The sequence below is a fragment of the Narcine bancroftii genome, chromosome 1, assembly GCF_036971445.1.
Source record: "Narcine bancroftii isolate sNarBan1 chromosome 1, sNarBan1.hap1, whole genome shotgun sequence".
NCBI lineage: Eukaryota > Metazoa > Chordata > Chondrichthyes > Torpediniformes > Narcinidae > Narcine > Narcine bancroftii.
In genome coordinates this window covers 349,679,749-349,699,028 of record NC_091469.1, presented here as the reverse complement: position 1 = coordinate 349,699,028, position 19,280 = coordinate 349,679,749, and the positions used below count along the sequence as shown (strand labels likewise).

At 39.9% G+C, this 19,280-nt stretch overlaps 1 long non-coding RNA gene across 1 annotated transcript in view; it reads left to right on the top strand.

The window, feature by feature from the left end:
• Positions 1–3,407: 3,407 nt before the first annotated feature.
• The window catches only part of LOC138752531 (uncharacterized), a 57,452-nt gene continuing 41,579 nt past the window's right edge, over positions 3,408–19,280 (top strand). Inside the window, exons 1-2 of the long non-coding RNA XR_011350725.1 lie at positions 3,408–3,526; positions 4,478–4,639. This is a non-coding gene — a long non-coding RNA (uncharacterized lncRNA). The remainder of the gene's footprint in view (positions 3,527–4,477; positions 4,640–19,280) is intronic.

Here is a 19,280-nt window from a genome sequence, read left to right as displayed (position 1 = left end):
ATGGCTTTTTTTTCATAGAACCGGTCATTAAAAAAGAACAGCCCAGTAGCAAAAGCAGATCACTTTTAATAGTGTTTAAACAACAACAAACAGCAAGGGAAAGCTTTTTAAGCATTAAAATAAAGTTTAATTCTTACTAAAAAAAAATGCTGGTCACTGCCATCACCAACATTTCCCCACAGAGGTCTGCTGCGTTGGTGCCGGGGGCCTGAGGTCCTAGGTCAATTTGGCTCTGAAAAATTTTGGACAAATGAGGATTTCAGGGAATCTGATTTTGGATAATTGGAGTTGTACTGTATTTTTATTTTAAAGTATCACTGTATATACATAGATATATAACTGATTACTATATGCTTTACATGGTGTGTGTATGAACTGCGATCTGGTGTACAGTGGAATCCCGATTATCTGGCACCTATATGGATTGCGGATGTTAGATATGCCAATTTTCCAGTTAACTGAGACTCCTGCTTCCAATCCCTAACTAATACACCTGTATTAAGAATGCAACATTTAAGACAAAAGACAATTTTTCCAAATTACTTTACATTTTGAACTCGGTATTTTCGTCTTTAAATATGTGAAGTTAACGGGTAATTACTGTAACTTGATTTTAAATTCATGCCCTATTTGCTGTTGTGTTGTGCAGTTGCTACACTAAGCATGCGGCTGTCATAATTAACCCACAGCAATCTTGCATATCTACTGTATATGCTGGCATCTCAGACATCCTTAAAACTTAAAAATGTTGCCTCAAAATCATCTTGTACTCTGGGTCTAATACCAAACCTTGATAGCAAAGTCTAAACACCACTGACATCTTCCCCTTTCCCCTCCTCTTTGTATTCCCCTCCCACCGGCTCTGACTCGTGTCCCAGTCAGGATCTAGGTGCACTCTACCACCTTCCCTGTGCTGACAACCTGACTTACCTCCACACAAGTGTCCCTGTCATGTCCTCGGCACACCTTTCTTGCACTGACAACTCTGCTCTCCTCTGCTCCAGTGTCCCGGTCAGGACCTCAGCAACTTTTGTGCTGACAACCCGCTCACCTCCACGCAAGTGGCGACAGCGAGAAGAATACACGCTCTCCCCTGCGGGGTTTATCTGTCCAGTTTTATTTATTTGAATTTTTTAATTATTTCCTCAAATTTTTTTGCCATTTGTTTGAATTTCCAGTTGATTGAATTTTGGATAATGGGGATTCTAGTGTATATGTACTGTCAGATGATAATAAAGTTGAATTTGAAAAATAGGCTTTAAGCCTAGTCAAAATTGCATCAGAGTATTATGTTTAATTCAGATCATTGCACTTCAAGGAAGTTATGAAAGTCCAAAGGAAGTGGGTGATGAAAGATTTACCAAAATAGTGTCAGGAATGAGGGTGAAGAAGGTGAGAGAAAAATTGTTGGTGAATCATGAGCTGTTGGGATAGAATTATCAAAGGGAAGTGGAGACTGTCCCTGCTGACATATCATACCTTTTCGCATAACATTAACATGGTTCAAAGGGCAAAAGGGACCAGATTTCAAACATGGAATGAACAGCTCTATGGGGATGTGAGGAAACTGGAAATGATCTTGAACTCTCAGCTTAAAAACATGAAGGAAACTGAGTCCATCAAGTTTCTTTTTGAAAGAAAAGGAAAATGTATGTGGGTGAGTATAATGTTTAGGACCTTGAAGAGAGGTCATTGGGCCTGATGAGCTGCCTTCACTCTGTTCTGTGCAAGCTCAGTGATTGGAATGGTCTTCTCTTCTTTAATGAATCCATAATCCTCTGATATCCTACAAGCAAATGAAAGAACTTTACCCTGTGTTCTGCCCAATATTTTATTCCTTAATCAACATCACTAAATAAACTATAATGCAATAAAAAGCAAATAATCTGTGGGAGCTTGCTGCCACATTTATTAACTTCCTGCAGTAACCACTCTTCAAAAATAGTACTGGAAAGTGCTTTGGGAAATCTTATAAATTGAAGTGTTGAACCAATTGTCAACCTGATGATTGCTATAAACATACAGCAGTAAAATATTTTCATATTTCCTGATTGCTCATTTCTCCTATAATTCTGATAAGGCTTAAAAAAAATTTCCTCCAGATGTGCGTCAGTAAATGATAATAAAGGAATTTCACTCCGTTTCTAGTCACACCTGCTCTGAATCATGCACTTTCATTATGTTTAATATATCATACACAGTCCAATTTATTTTAGCAGCTGGCTTTTGGGCTGTGGTGGTCTATTATTGAACCCTGCACTCTATCAAACACCTGAGCTTGAATATTCAAATCTTGAACTAAATTACTGTTGTGCTTCCTTCCCTGTGGGTGTGTTCTTTAAAGGTGATTTACTGACATCCTGGTGGAATAAAATGAGCTATAAATCCACCAGGAAATAACCTAGATACAGCATGATGCTCTAAATCTCTTCGAAATTTGATCAGTGACCTTATATTGAATTCGGTTTTGCTTGCATATATCCTATCCAGCCTGCTTCACTTCCTCCTGATGTGACAGGCAGTAAATTTGATTGATTTCAGATATCCCTGCAGGTTATTAAAGGAATTCTCAGAAAGATGGTCTCTTTTAGTATTTCATCTCAACCTGCCATCAGTGACGGGGAAGGATGCTTAAATGAGGTGTCACGTGTGCAGCAAGCATCTGGCAGCTTTCTGGTTTGTTTAATACACCACCTTTGAAATACAGAAACACAGCCCTAACTTGCTGTTATTTATAATGTGTATCAAAAAGATTAAACAGCACGCTGAAATAAGGCAAACAATCTGTACAGCAATACTTGTCTTTGTATCATTGTAAATAATTAAATAATAATGAACTCAAAAGGGCCACATTTAATAGTTGGATAATGAAGGTAAAAAGTTCATCACAAGACCAAACTAGAATCTTAAGTACAATTTGTCTTTGAATTAATTTTTGCATGTATTTAAATGTCTGAAATTAGATACTTTTTTTTAAAACTTATTGTATGATGTGGTTTATTAATACACTTGTTGAAGAGTCATTCTTGTCACGTAAAGAATAACACCACAGTTATTTAAATCAACTTAGAGACACCTTTGGGTCTCAAGAGGGTTTTAACTCAGCTCCTGGATGAAATCTTGAAACAAGACTGAATGATCATGCCAACAATGGGTGTGTTGGGTGCTACCAGTTGCCCCAATAATCAGAGACAAAGATTGAGGGGAACAATGGGCTTTATTACACACGAGACTGCTGGCCCGGGTCCAAGCTAGGGAAATGAGGGAAGGAGAGTAGACTCAACCTTGACGGCCTGGGTCACTGGAGGAGTCTAGGAGAGGATGCCATCAGGAGGGCGGGCCAGCCTGTGCCTGTAGTACATACAACCATATCATTACATTCACCCTCTCTTTTAAAAATAGAGACCACTGCGACCAATCATGAGGAGGGGTGGGGGGGAAGAAGAAAAACAGAAGACAAAAAAGGTGGACTAGAGGTTCAGTCGCACAGGCGACTTCTTCCTTTTGCTGGACCACCGAGGGGCAGGTGTGTCTGTGCATTGGTCCTCAGGAGAGGAGACTGTTGCGAGAGAGATTGGGGAAGAAATTTTTGGGGTTGGGGTGCTGGTGGGGGACTCCTGAGGGAATGGGTGATCTTGGAAATCCGGCGGGGAGACAGGTGGCTCGGACTCCAGGGTTGTGCTCCTGTGCAGTGTGATCAGATCCATAGTCTGGTCAGTGGCAGGCAGGGCCGTTTAGAGTCTCCGGCCCTTGCCAGGTATCTGATCGGTACAGTGTCCTCGTGGCCATCAGAGTACCTCACGTACGCGTATTGGCGGTTGGCGTGAATGAGGTGCACTGCTTCCACCAGTGGGTCTATCTTATGGCCCCTGACGTGCTTCCGTAGCAGGACTGGCCCTGGAGTGGCCAACGGAGAGATGGATGAACTGTTCGCCAATCCCCTAGGGAAAGCAAAGAGGCATTCATGTGGGATGGTGTTAATAGTGGTTACTGCAGCGATCAGATGGCGTGGAGTGCCTCTGGCAAAACATCCTGACAGTGGGACACTGGCATGTTCCTGGACCTGAGGGCCAGGAACACCGCTTTCCTGACAGTGGTGTTCTGCCTTTCCACCTGGCCATTACCCCTGGGGTTATAGCTGGTGGTCCTGCTGGTGACAACACCACTGGTTAGGAAGTACTGTCGCAGCTCCTCACTCATGAACGAGGACCCCCGGTCGCTATGAATATGGTCAGGGTACCTGAACAGGATGAAGATGCTGCACAGCGCCTTGATAACTGATGTTAAGGTCATATCCGGCCAGGCAATAGTAAAGGGGAACCTGGAGAATTTGTTTACCACCGTCAGGAAGTAGGCATTCCTATTTGAGGTTGTAAGGGGGCCCTTGAAGTCGACACTGAATCATTTAAAGGGGTGTGTGGCCTTAATGAGGTGTGCCTTTTCTGGCCGGTAAAACTGCGGTTTACATTCTTTGCAGATCTGGCAGCGTCTGGTCATGGACCGGACATTCTCTATGGAGTACGGGAGGTTCCGAGTCTTGTTGAAATGGTACAGCCTCATGACTCCGGGGTGGTACAGATTGTCATGAAGGGCCTGGAGATGGTCGAGATGCACACTTGTGCACATCCCCCTGGATAAGGTATTTGTGGGATCATTGAGTTTACCCGGCCGATACAAGATATCATAATTATAGGTGGATAGCTCAGTCCTCCACCTAAGAATCTTGTCATTTTAGATTTTTACCCCACTGTTTCATATTGAACATGAAGGCCACTGCCCTCTGGTCTGTCAGCAGGGTAAACCTTTTACTGGCCAGGTAATGTTGTCAGTGGCATGCCGTTTCAGTGATCGTTTGTGCCTCATTCTCGACCGAGGAGTGCCGTACTTTGGGACCGCGCAGGGTGAGGGAGAAAAACTCTACTGGCCTGCCTGTCTGGTTAAGTGTGGCGGCTAGTGCGAAGTTGGAGGCATCGCTCTCCACCTGGAAGGGGATGGATTCATCCACGGCATGCATCGTGGCCTTTGCGATGTCTCCTCGGATCTGATGAAATGCAGCCTGGGCTTCTGCCGATAATGGGAAGGTTGTAAACTTAATCGGGGTGGGTTTTATCGGTGTAATTGAGCACCCATTGTGTGTAGTAGGAAAACGCCCCCCAGGCACCTCTTCAGCATCTTCAGGGTGTTTGGGACTGGGAGTTCCATCGGTGGTCGCATATGGTCAGGGTCCACGATGCATCCGAGGAGGACCAGGCGATCTGTATTAAACTTGTCCTTGTTGTACTTCAAGTTGAGGGACTTGGCTGTGCGTAAGAACTTGGAGAGGTTCACGGCATGGTCCTTCTAGTCGTTGCCACAGATGGTGACATTGTCGAGATATGGGAATGTTGCTGTCAGCTTGTGCTCCTCCACTATCTGATCCATCACCCTCTGAAAAGCAGAAACACCGTTAGTCACACCAAAAGGCACCCGCGGGAAGTAGAAAAGTTTGCCGTCAGCCTTGAAGCCTGTGTAGTTTTGATCACTCGGATGTAGGGGGAGTTGATGGTAAGCTGACTTGAGGTCAATGGTTGAAAAATCTCTATATTGGGTGACCTTGTTGACCAAGTTGGCTATCCGGGGTAGCGGGTATGTGTCCAACTGGGTGAAGCGGTTGATGGTTTGACTATAGTCGATCACCATCTAGGACTTGCCCGCCCCTCTGATCACAAGGATCTGCGCCCTCCAGGGACTGGAGCTGGGGTCTATGATCCCCTCTACTAAAAGTCACTGAACTTCAGCCCGGATGAAGTCCATATCCTCAGTGCTATAGCGCCTACTTTTGGTGGTGATTGGTTTACAGTCTGGGGGAGGTTCGCAAATAATGATGGAGGGGCCACCCACAGGGTGGAGAGACTGCAGGACAGTGCCGGAGACTGGGTGCTTGGTTGGGTAGTGGGGTCTGAGAACTGGGGGTTGTGAATGGTAAACGGTGGTTGGGGGCCCTCGAACACCAATGTTACGCTCCTGAACTGACTCAAAGTTGAGGCCCAGGAGGATCGGCGCACGATCTGAGGCATGATCAACAATACAAAATCATTGTATCATTCCCTCCCCATCGTTAGAGACATTACGCAGTACCCCCGGAGTTTGTTGGTCCTTCACCGCCATCGATTCTGGTTATTGCCCCAATGGGAAGGGAGAGTCTGCGAACCACACCAGAGTGGATAAAGCTTTCAGTGCTGCCGCTATCAAAGAGTCAGTTTGTCTTTCGCCATTCACCTCCATCTGCATCATGGAATTCATGATCAAGTGAAGGCTCGCTTGGTTCAGGATGACAGACATCAGGACAGGTATCTCCTTGTCGTCGTTGGTGGGGAGGCCCGAGACCCAAGATGGCGACCTCCATGTTGACCACACTACCCTCGTCAGGGAAGAAGGTGGAAGTGATGTTGTGGCGGGCAGAAATGATGTCATTGAAGTGGTAGGCCGTGGCATAGAGGATGGGAGGGGTAGCAGGTAAGATGGCGCTACCGTGCACGTGGTCAGTTCTGGAAGTTCCTTGGGCACACATGGACAGGGTTCTGGACATACAGACCTTCTGATAATGGAGCTTTTTCCCGCAGCCTGTACATGTGGCTCCTTTTGCGGGGCAGAGGCGTCTCAAGTGCCAAGCCTGCCCGCAGAAGTTGCATTTCGATGATGCCGATGTCACCGCAACCATGGTTGGGTCAGTAACCTCCGACACTGAGTTCCAGGACGGCAGCCCTCCTGGTGATATGTACATGGTAGGCCCGCTTCTGTCCGTGATTGACTCTGCATGGTGCTAGGCTGAATCTAAAGTTCTGATCAGTCGGATCACTCTTTTTAGCGGGAGTTGATCCTCCTTGAGGATTTGTTGATGGATATAATCCCGACACCGGCATCACAGACCAGATCTTCCACGCACTGGATCAACGATATCATGGCCATCAGGTTCCCCAAACAGTCTTTTCCAGTGTGACCAGGGATCGGATAAACTTTTCAGCTGACTCACCAGGGTGTTGTTTTCTGGATGCAAGCAGGTAATGGGAGTATACTTCGTTCACCTTTGGCTTGTATAGCGCCTGTAGGACCTTTAGCCTCTTCTCATCCGAATCGACTACTTCAGCAGCGGCCTCAAGGAAGTTATTGAAGCAGTTCACCTACTATTCAAAAGAGTTCAGATGCACCTGGGACTTGGGGATCTACCTCTAGCCGATCGGGGCACAGCAACTTCTCCATTACTGGAGACCTTCGAATATCGTGTGTAATAAATTGTTGGGCACTATCGGTTTCCTCAATAATCACAGAGACAAAGATTGAGGGGAACGATAGGCTTTATTACACATGAGACTGCTGGCCCAATCCAAGTTAGGGAAATGAGGGAAGGAAGAGGAGACTCCACCTTTACAGCCTAGGTCACAGGGGAGGAGTTTAGGAGAGGATGTCATCAGGAGGGTGGGGCAGCCTGTGCCTGTAGTACATATAACCATATCATTACAGGGTGTAATTTACATCCATGTATTGCAAAAACATGTCCAATGATATTACTCAAAGCCCTGTGTCTTCCAAAACAATTTTAGACCAGAAGTCTAAAAATCTCAATGAAGGAAAGCGGAGTGAAAGGGTTTCAGGAAAGAATTCTATAGCTCAAAGCTGGAGATCTGACTTCAATTGCAGAATAATTAATGTTTGTCATATTTAATAGGCCAGAATGGGAGAAAGACTAATTATCTCCAGGTTGCTGGCAGCTGAAAATTAGAGGTGCGAATGGATTCCATGAAGAATTAAGATTTTGATAAAATCGAATAATGAACACATGGAAGATGGTTGCAAGGAGATACTGTAGTTTTTTTAAAATTTTTAAGGGGAGCCAAATACAAAAACAAAACAGAATATTTCAAAGTATTTTCAAATTCATATATTCCAAATAAGAAGACCACATATTAACAAAGAAGGAATAATTATCATGCAAGTTACATGTAATTTTTTTCCAATGGAATACAAGCTCTTAATTAATTTTGCCATCGTACTATATTAATCTCCACATTATCTTTCCAAGTACTAGCTACACAGTTTTGGGCTACAGATAACGCTAAACGTACAAATGCAATTTGAAATTTATCCAACCCCAATCCCTTCAAAGAAACCATATAACCCAACAAAAAAATCGATGCGTCTAATGGCAATTTAATCTTAAATAATTTTTCCAAGACCAATCTAATTCCTTCCCAAAATGGTTGTACTTTAACACAAGACCAAACACCATGTCAAAAAGTTCCAGTACATAGTCCACATCGAAAACAACAGTCCGCATTACTAAACCCATATTTTTTCAATTTCTCTGGAGTCAAGTATAATTGAAGTAAAAAATTATAATTAACCATTCCATATCTTACATTCATCAATTTAATTACACTGTTGGAACACATAACCTCCCAATTGTCTTCAGGAAAAATATGTTAAATCACTTTCCCATTTAAGCTTAGATTTCTCCCATTCCAGTTTATCCATATAATTTATCAATTCTAACAATTGATACATATCCGAAATATAACCTTTCTTTGGTATAGAGAAAATCAAAGACACAAATTTTGTCAACATAAGTAAATTCATCTCTTTACCATAATTCTTTTTATCAAAGCTCTGAGTTGATAGTACACAAATAAAGAATTTACAGATATATCAAATTTCTCCCTCAATTGAGTAAAGAAATTGTCCTTCTTCAAAGCAATCCTGAACTATCTTTATACCCTTAGAATTCCATCTCTTTAAATGATTATTAAACATTGAAAAGGGAATAAGTTGATATGATATAACAGAGTTTGAATTGATAGTTTACCCTTCAAACCTAAAATCATGTTTCTTTTACCCCATATCTTTAACAAGTTATGGCAAGATGGCATAGAGGGAAGACATGCTGTTCCACCTTTCCCCAGATAGACTTATAAATACCCAATTTAAAAACTTGTAAAAGTTGTTAAAAATAGTATTTACAGACTTTGGAATAGTGAAGGATTGAAATGGCTACAAACGAGAAAAAATCAAAAACTCAGTTACAGAAGACATTACTCTATAAAAGTGTTGAAGAATTGAGGCCTACCTATCAAGTTGAAGCCACGGAATCATCGGCTGAGTTCCCAAGCCTTAAAGGACCCCTGCTCGGCTGAGCATTACACTGGTGTTGATCGCACGTCGGCAAGATGACGCCGATTCTGTGATGAGCTCAGTCGGCCCTGACTCGTGTCCCCGTGAGCCTGGGCAGATTGGCCGTGCATGGACAGATGTGTGAGCCCGCAGTAATGCCTGGTTGTCTAGGGGTGCGCATTATAGCACCAGAGGATGCACCTGCGTGGTTGGTGACTCTTCTGGGCATGCGCGGTGCTTCACGAGTTTGAGATTTATTAGAGAAAGTGTGGGCTGTGGAGGAACCCAAAAGATGGTGGGCTGATGAGATCGGTAGGCTGTCGACGGGTATCCAGACTTGCAGCTGCACTGGAAGAGGAACCATTGTGTCAGAAGAGGAGGAGAGTCCAGTGCGATTGGAATCAACACAGGAAGAATATATGGGGACTGGGACCAGAGAAGGTAGGCCTCAAGGGGAAGTGGTGGAACCTGGACTGGATTCTGTATTTACAATATTGGAAGGGATTGCTCATCAAATGGAAAACATGTCAATGCAGATGTCTACTCAGATAAATCAAGGATTTATGGAAGTGAAAACTAAAGTGAACAATATGTGTAAAGAGATTACCTCTATGAAGAAAGATATGACTGTAGTTAAAAGTGATGTTAGATATATAAAAACAGTGGACACTGTACAGGATAATTTAAAAAAAGTTGAAGAAGCTTTTTTTGAATTTAAGAACCAAGTGGATCGTAATAGATAAAAAATGGAAAAAGTTGAGGATTCTTTCTTGGATTAGGGGATTCAGAAGAAGGAATTACTGAAGAAAATTGACCTATTATTGAATCAAGGTTGAAGAAATAATGTAAAAGAAGTAGGTCTCCCAGAAGATATGGAAGGTTCAGATCGGGTAAAGTTTTTTAAGAAATGGATTCCTGAGGTAATGGGCAAATAATTTTTTCCAGATGGTTTAGAGTTGGATCGAACGCATAGAGTTCAACCATCAAGGGCAGTTTTGATTCGTTGTTTGAAATATCAAGATAGATAAATGAGATTACGAGTTGCAGTGCAGAAGGCACAGCAAAATCAGACTCCAAGGATGGTTCAAAATAACAGTGTGTCCTTCTATTCCAAATTATTAGAAGGCACCGAGAATTTAATTCAGCTAAAGAAGTGTTGTGGCAAAAGGGTTACAAGTTTGTCTTTCGTTACCCGGCTGTACTTATGGCTGTACTATGGGAATTTTCAGTCTCAATTTTTTGAAAATGATCATGATGCATTAATTTTTGCTAATTTGTTACCAGATTTGCGAGGAAATGGTGGTCACCATTTCTCCTAAAAAGAGGGGAAATGGGAATAGAAAGAATGGGAAACACGGAAAGAATGGAAAGAAGGTTGAATTGACGCAAAGTCTTCTTGATATTGAAGACCAGGAACAATCATTGGAATTGGGATTGTTGGGTTGAATATGTCTGTATAATTACTTTGTGAAAGTCTGATTTGGGGGGTGGATGACACTGAGACCTGCCTCTTGTGGGTTTTACCACACCTAGATTTTTAGAGATTTTCTACTTTTTAGTAGTTTACTGAGGGGAAGTTTATATATATTTTTTTGTTTTTGTGGTATTTTTATATGGGGGGGGGATTTAGAATATTTAGGGAATTATAAAGGGGAGGAATATTTTATAGTAGAATTTTTACTGAAATGTCTAACTTCAATTTTGCAACTTTTAATGTCCAGGGATTGAATAATCCTATTAAGCTTAAATGAGTATTGGCTTATACATTAAAAAATTGAAAGTTGATATTGCTTTTTTGCAAGATACATACTTGACTATTAAAAAAAAACATGAAATTGAAGAAAGATTGGGTTGGTCATGTATTTTCTTCTTCCTTCAATTCCAAGGCAAGAAGTGTAGCAATCTTAATTCATAAAAAATATATGATTTGAATTAGAATCCTTTGAAAGTAATGCAGGGAGGGTTTTGAGGTTGAATTGTAAAATTTTTGCGGAATCATGGACTTCGTTAAATATCTATGCACCTAATGTGGATGATGAAAGGTTTATTTTGGAGGCTTTTTTCTTGTTAAATCAGGCCAAGGAAAATATTTTGGTTGGGGGAGATTTTAACTGTGTTTTAGATCCTTTGTTGGATAGGTTTCCTAAAAGTATAAGGAAATCAAAAACGGCAATACAATTAGGGGCCTTGATGAAATATTTGAATTTAATTGATATTTGGAGGAGAGTAAATCCTACAGAGAAAGATTTCCCCATTCATTCATTTAGACCTGATTAATTTTCTAGAATAGATTCTTTTTGGAATCGGCACATTTACAAGGTAGAGTTCTTCAAGCCAAATAGAAAAGCCAGGTCATATCGGATAATTCTATGTTGTTTTTCTCTTGTGCAAGTCCGGAAGTTGTGCAATTGTCTTATAGATGGTGGTTTAATTCAATGCTATTGAAGAAACCAGATTTTGTTACTTTTGTTAAGGAAGAGATTGCTTCATTTCTGGCTGAGAATATTAATACAGTAAGTAGTACTTTTGTATTATGGGACGCTTTGAAAGCATATTTGCGTGGGCAAATTATTAGTTATACTACGAAAGTTAAAAAACAATATATTGTGGAATGTTCAACATTGGATAAACAAATTACTGAGTTGGAAAAAGAATTTCAGAAAAATGTTACAGAAGATAAAAAGGCAGCTTTAGCGAAATTGAAATTACGTTATAATACACTACAAACCTATCAGTATGAGCATTTAATTAGTCGATCTAAGCAACACTATTATGAATTAGGTCACAGGGCTCATAAAGTGTCAGCATGGCAATTAAAAAGAGAACTGACATCGCAAATTATTAATGCTGTTAAAAAGAATTCAATAGTTACCTATAAACCTCAGGAAATTAATGACCAGTTTTATTCATTTTATTAACAATTATATATTTTGAGGGAAAGCAGGAAGCTGGTTCTATTGATTCTTATTTATCTAAATTAAATTTACCTGTTTTAGGAGAGGAAGAGGTTAGGGAATTACAAGCTCTATTTACAGATTTGGAGATTAAAGAAGCTATACAAGAGATGCCAAATGGGAAGTCACCGGGGGATGATGGATTTTCAGTTGAATTTTATAAAGTATTTTATGAAGATTTATTCTCGGTATTTGGAGATGTTCTACTGCAAATAACTGAGGATCAGGTGTTGCCGGAATCTTGTTTGAGTGCTATAATTACTGTTAGTTTAAAGAAAGGTAGGGAACCATTGAAAGTATCTTCACATAGGCCTATTTCATTATTAAATGTAGATTATAAAATTATGGAGAAAGTATTAGCGAATAGACTTGCTAAATATTTACCTCAGTTGATACATGTAGATCAAAGAGGTTTTATTAAGAATAGAAATGCATCTGATAACTTTCTTAGATTGATCACTTTGGTCAATGCATTTAGACAGCAATCCAACCCCAATGGTGGTTGCACTGAATGCAGAAAAAAGCTTTTGATAGGGTTGAATGGAATTTTTAAATTTAAGGTGTTAGAGAAGTTTAATTTTGGCCCTTTATTGGTTGAGTTAAAGTTTTATATAAAAACACAATTGCTAGGGTGCTGACAAATGGTCAAATTCTTTACCATTTAAATTAATGCGGTCAACTCGGCAAGGTTGTCCATTATCACCAGCCTTGTTTGCATTGGCTATTGAACCATGAGCTCAGACAATACAACAGAATGATAAGATTAAAGGGATGAGAATGGCAGAAGATGAATACAGATTAATTTATTTGCGGATGATGTGTTGGTCTCTTTGACAGAACCAGAGCAGTCTTTGAAATATTTGCAAGATTGCTTGTTGAAATTTGGGGAATTATCTGGATATAAGGTAAATTGGGATAAGAGTGAAATATTACCAGCGGGGAAGGAGATAATTAGGAATATAAAAATATTATAAAATTGAAATGGTCAGATAAAATTAAATATTTGGGAGTGACAGTAAATGCAGATTACTAATCTTTATATAAATTAAATTATGTTCCTTTATTAAAAAGGATTAAAATAGATTTGATTAAATGGAAAGATCTTCCATTAATGTTAATTGATCGGGTAAATTGTATTAAAATGAATACTTTTCCTCGAATCCAATATTTGTTTCAGTCGATACCTTGTTTACTTTCAAAGAGTTTTTTTCAGGATTTGAATAGCGCAGTATGGGAATTTTTATGGAAGGGGAAATTAGCACGAGTAGCTTTACATAAACTTACATGGAAATATGCATTGGGTAATCTTCAATTACCTCATTTTCAAAATCATTATGAAGCAGCTCAGTTGAAATTTGTTAGTAGATTGATGGATATGGACCATCCTCAGAGTTGGGCGAAGGTGGAAATGGCTTGTATTTCTGAAGTTGAGGTACATCAGTTCATATTTAAATTGAATATGAATTTATTATGGGAATGTATTATGCTGGTATTAAAGCACCTGTTAAAGATATGGAATAAAAGAAATATGGTTTTAGGGTCAAAGGGTAAATTATCAATTCAAACTCCATTATACCATAATCAACATTCCCTTTTCAATGTTTAATAGTAATTTAAAGAGATGGAATTCTAAGGGTATAAAGATAGTTTAGGATTGCTTTGAAGAAGGACAATTTCTTTACTCAATTGAGGGAGAAATTTGATATATCTGTAAATTCTTTATTTATGTATTATCAACTCAGAGCTTTGATAAAAAGAATCATGGTAAAGAGATGAATTTACCTATGTTGACAAAATTTGAGTCTTTGATTTCCTCTATACCAAAGAAAGGTTATATTTTGGATATGTATCAATTGTTACAAGATAGTATGGATCAACTGGAATGGGAGAAATCTAGGCTTAAATAGGAAAGTGATTTAACTTATATTTTTCCTGAAGACAATTGGGAGGTTATGTGAAACTAAATTGATGAATGTAAGATATGGAATGGTTAATTATAATTTTTTATATCAGTTTTATTTGATTCTGGAGATACTGTAGTTGAATTATAGATGGAGACAATAGACTCACAGATCCCTTTTAGATTATGAAGGGAACTTATTAACCTGGGAGGGTGATCAACAGTGTTTTTGTAAGTCTAAAGGTTACTTAAGAATGCACGAGCTTTCAGTGCCAAATTAAATTGGGCATGGATTGGAGTCAGGTAATATTTTAGAGGTAAAAATAGATGATCTGAAGAATGCTATGGAAGTGATGTATTTTAGTAACCTAACTATTCCCTGTAAGCCCATACTTTGCTTCAAAAATATATTTATTAATAATGGTCTCCAACTTGGGAATGAAAAGTTCACCACCGTAATTCTCAAATAGAATATCTAATTTTTTGTATATCTGGATAGATGGCAGTATTCCAAAACATATTTTCTCATTAAGTAATTAATTTAACTAAAATGTAGTGTGAGGTCTGATTCAGAATCAGAAACTAGAAGAAACATGGAATGGCTTTGTTCTTAAACAAGCTTTAGTGTTGGCTTTAGCTGGCTTCTCTATCACTCAAAATGTTGACAGGAGGAGGTTTTAAGTTGGTAGGTAAAAGTAACATTTACAGTTTTGTCTTATGAGGAAATGTAGCTAAGTGGTCAATGCTTCAGTAGATTCTTAGATTAGGACAATAAATCATGACTGGAGAAATGTAAATAATGGTCTACATTGCACATAGAGCAATAGATGTGGAAAGCTACTTCTGAATTTAAAATGGGTAGTTTAAAAAGTATTTTCTTCTTTAAAGAGAACTGAATCTGCTCAAATGGAAATTGGTTCATCATATTTTGTGCTAAATTGTCAATGTAATGATTTCCATGGCTTCAATACCTCTTGACTGGAGCCAATTTTAAGAAATGGAGTCCATTACTGCATCAAACATTTTTCTCATACATCTCAGGATATGTTTCTATTCCAGTGACCTACATAGAAGAAACATGTCCATATTGTAATTGCTTTGAGATTACTGTCCTTCCTTTGAGTGTTGGAAGGCCTTGAGCTCATTGATTCCAAGTTGTCTTAGGTTAGCAATATTTCCCTCAGGTGTGGTCATTTGGGACTTCCTGGATGTTCACAAAGTTAATATGTTCAGGCTTATAGAATATTTCTGTCACTACGCTCAAATATTTTGACTAAGTGGGATAAGGGCTGAAAATTGTTTCTGGATGGTGATACTTGCATAATTTGATTTCTCTTTGTGTTTAAAGATATTGAATAATTTGGATGCAGCAAACAGCCTCAAAATGCTGTGATTTTTGTCTTTCTTCTGCTCCTTCCTCTCTGCTGGTGTGCACACACAGACACATACCATTCAGGTGTTCTTTCCCCACATTCAAACATTGTTAACCAAGGATCCACATTCACTAAATCTAAGTAAGCATACTGAGTTCAATCTGCTGCTGGTGTGGACCCAGGAGAGCAGGAAGTGGAGACCCAGCACTGCTCTGAAGAGTTCAAATGCTCAGGCCTCATGCCGGCTGCTGTGTACAGGTGCTAAACTGCCTTATAAAGGAAATTATGTGTTTTTAAACTAAAATCCTGTAACCACGTTCTGTGTCCAAGATGGCGATGCCTGTGTTCAACAGTGGCCACGAGGGTTAGCAGACTCCATGTAACAACAGGGCACCAGAAAAGGGGAGAACATCCTGCAATGAGAAGGGGAACCAGAGGAAACACTCGACAGGATGGTTGACCATGGCAGCAGATGAACAAGGGAGTCAATGGCTGAGTCACCATACAGGTTGTGGGCACTTGCGAGCAGGGACCTGTACAGGCTGTGGGCTGCTGGAAACTGGCTCATGGGAACCTTGTATCATATCTAGGATTCAAGGGGATGTCAAGGGAAAGAAGGTCTCCAAGATCCTCTGGCGCTGAAGGCTTCCTGATTATGTCAGAGCTAAGAATCTGGTGCTCATGTTGATGATGGATTGAATAGGAGTCCGTGCAGCTGCAGAGGCCGTGGGAGTGCAGGAGGCCACTCAGTGACGCTGAGGCAACTTTCTTTTGCTTCTTTCTTTTATACTGTAGGGGGCGCTGGACAACATTAATGGTGGCTCTTTGTTTGCCTTACAGCGGGCAGAATGAAATCTTGTGTAATATTTCATGATAATAAAGGAATCTTCAATCTTATGAGGAGAATGAAGGAGGAGCCACTAAGCTAAAGGAGACAATGTGTGCCTGGAGGTTGGGAGGCCCTAAATGAAAACTTTTCTTCTGTATTCACAAGAGAAAAGAACATTGATCAAGGTGAGGTCAGTATAGAACAGGCTGTGTGCTGGACAAATATGAGGGTAAGGAAAGTGTTGGATCTTAAAAATATTATGATTGGTAAGTCCTGGGGCCAGACACTATACCCCAGGTTGCTGTGGGAAGTAAATCCTTTTTGGCAAAAGGGTAGTTGCTGCAGGAATGAAGAATGGCAAATGTAGTCCCCTTGTTTAACAAAAATGTAATAAGGAGAATCATGTGAATTATAGACCAGTGAGTCTTATGTTAGTGGTGCACAAACTTAAGGATAGAATCTATGAGCACTTGGAGAAGTACAGTCTACTCAAGGATAGTCAGCATGGCTTTGCAAAGAGAAGGTTGTGCCTCATGAGCTTAATTGAGATTTTTGAGGAGGGTACATTGATGAGGGTAGGCTGTATATGTGGTCTACATGGATTTTAGTAAGACATTTAACATGGTCCCCCATGAGAGACTCATTCAGAATATCCTGAGGCATAGGAACTTGGAACCTTGAATGTGTGGATTAAAATATTGGCTTGTATGTCGAAAGCAGAGAGTAGTAGTGGATGGAAAGTTTCTGCCTCGAGATCAGTGACTAGTGGAGTTCCACAAGGATCTGTTCTGGGACTCCTGCTCTATGTGATCTTTGTAAATGAGCGAGATGAAGAGGTGGAAGGATGGGTCAGTAAGTTTGCAGATGATATGAAGGTTGAAAGAGTCGTGGAAGGTGCTAAAGGTAGTTGTAGGTTATAAAAGAATATAGTCAGGATGCAGATTTGGGTGAAAAAGTGGCAGATGGAGTTCAATCCGGGTAAGTGTGTGGTGAAGCATTTTAGGAGGATAAACAAGAAGGCTGAGTATAGGGTGAATGGTCAGTTATTTAAGAGTGCAGATAAAAAGAGGGACCTTGGGGTCCAAATCCATATATCCCTCAAAGTGACCATGCTGGTTGAAAGGATAGTTAAGAAGACCAGTGGGATGTTGGACTTCATTAATAGGGGGATTGAGTTCAAGAGTTGAGAGACCATGTTGCAACTCTACAAATCTCTGATGAGACCACACTTAGAGTATTAAGAAAAATATTTTTTTAAAGATGTGGAAGCTATGGAGAGGGTGCAGAGGAGATTTACCTGAATATTGCCTGGATTGGAAAATAAGTCTTGTGAGGCACGGTTGACATGGCAGTTAGTACAACACCTTTATGGTGGCAGCGATCAGGACCAAGGTTTGAATCCCACCCTGAATGTAAGGAGTTTGTACGTTCTTCCTATGTCTGTGTGGGTTTTCCTCGGGGGTTCTGGGTTCCTCCCACTGTTTGAAATGCACTGGGGATGTAGATTAATTAGATGTAAATTGGGCAGCACAGACTTTTAAGCGGAACTAATTTGTTACCACGCTGTATGTCTAAATTTAAAACATGAAAATTTAATTAAAATTAAAAATAAAACCTTAATAGAGATGGTTCTTTTCTCTTTGGAATGTAGAAGGATGAGAGGAGTCTTAGCAGAGATCTACAAGATTCTGAGAGGCATAGATAGGGTGGACAGCCAGCATCATTTTCCCAGGGCAGGGTTAGCAAACACCAGAGGACATATGTACAAAGTGAAGGGAGGGAAGTTTAGAGGAGACATCAGGGGTAAGGTGTGTACACAGAGAGTTGTGGGTGCCTGGAAAGTCTTACTGAGGATGGTGGTTGAGGCTGAAGCATTAGGAGCATTTAAAAGACACTTAGGCACATGGATGGAAATTAAAATGGAGGGTTGCATGCTTGGGAGGGTTCAGTACTTTTTAATGTAATAGATGGGATGGAACAGCATTGAGGACTGAAGGGCCTATGCTTTGCTGTAGTGTTTTATGTTCTATGTTATGTGATCACAATGCAAAGATATCCTTTCATGTTAACTTAAATAAAATGTAATATTTAATATGTATTTATTTACAGTATCAAAATTCTTACATGAATTGCTGCAGAAACTCTTCAGCGCATGCAGCATCCATTGCAAGTAAAAGGTAGTCAACATTTCATGCCTGAGCCCTTCCTCGGGAGTGACTCAGACCTGAAATATTGACTGCCTTTCACTTCCTAGGGATACTCTGTGACATGCTCAGCTTCTTCAGCACTTTTATATACTGCACTAATCCATAACATCCGCAGTTTTTCTTGTTTACCATCAAAATGTACTTGCTGGAGCACAACACGCAAGATGCACCAACAACCAATGTAATATTTAAATGACTAGCGCGAAAGTAAGATGGAAGAAGAGATAATATATCAGAGGATAGATAAATAAGTTTCCACAGTTGCTGTTGGTGCAAGAAGGCAACAAGATTTTTTTTATCAACGACAACCCTCATCTATATTGTAATTTTAATCCAGTGAAACATTCAAGGAACTCACAGTAGTTTGAGTGTATTTGAGATTTTGTTTGTCATAAATAGTACAATGTACATAAATATTGAAATTCTTACTTGCCTCAGCCAAATGGGTACATTGTAAAATAGCAACTACAATATTATAAATTAAATTGCCATATGTAAATATAATAATTATTAAACTATAGATAGATAATATTCATTATTACTATAGTGCAATAATGTAGTCTTACAATAGTGCGGGCAGTGCTTTGTGTGGTGCTGGACTAGTTTATGATTAGTGTAATAAGGAGAAGTTCAAGAATCAAATAGCTGCTGAGATGAACATGGATGTGTTGGTCTTTAAGCTTCTGAACCTTTTTCCCGATGGAAGCAGTGAGCAGAGGCTGTGACCAGGGTACTGAGGGTCTTTTATGATGTTGGCTACTTTCTTGACTATTCCTTTTCTTACCCTATTTAAATTTGTCTGGGCTACAATCCCATGTAGTTGCTTTTGCTCTCCGTATTACAAGAAGAGCTAGACTTAGAAGAGAGAAGAAT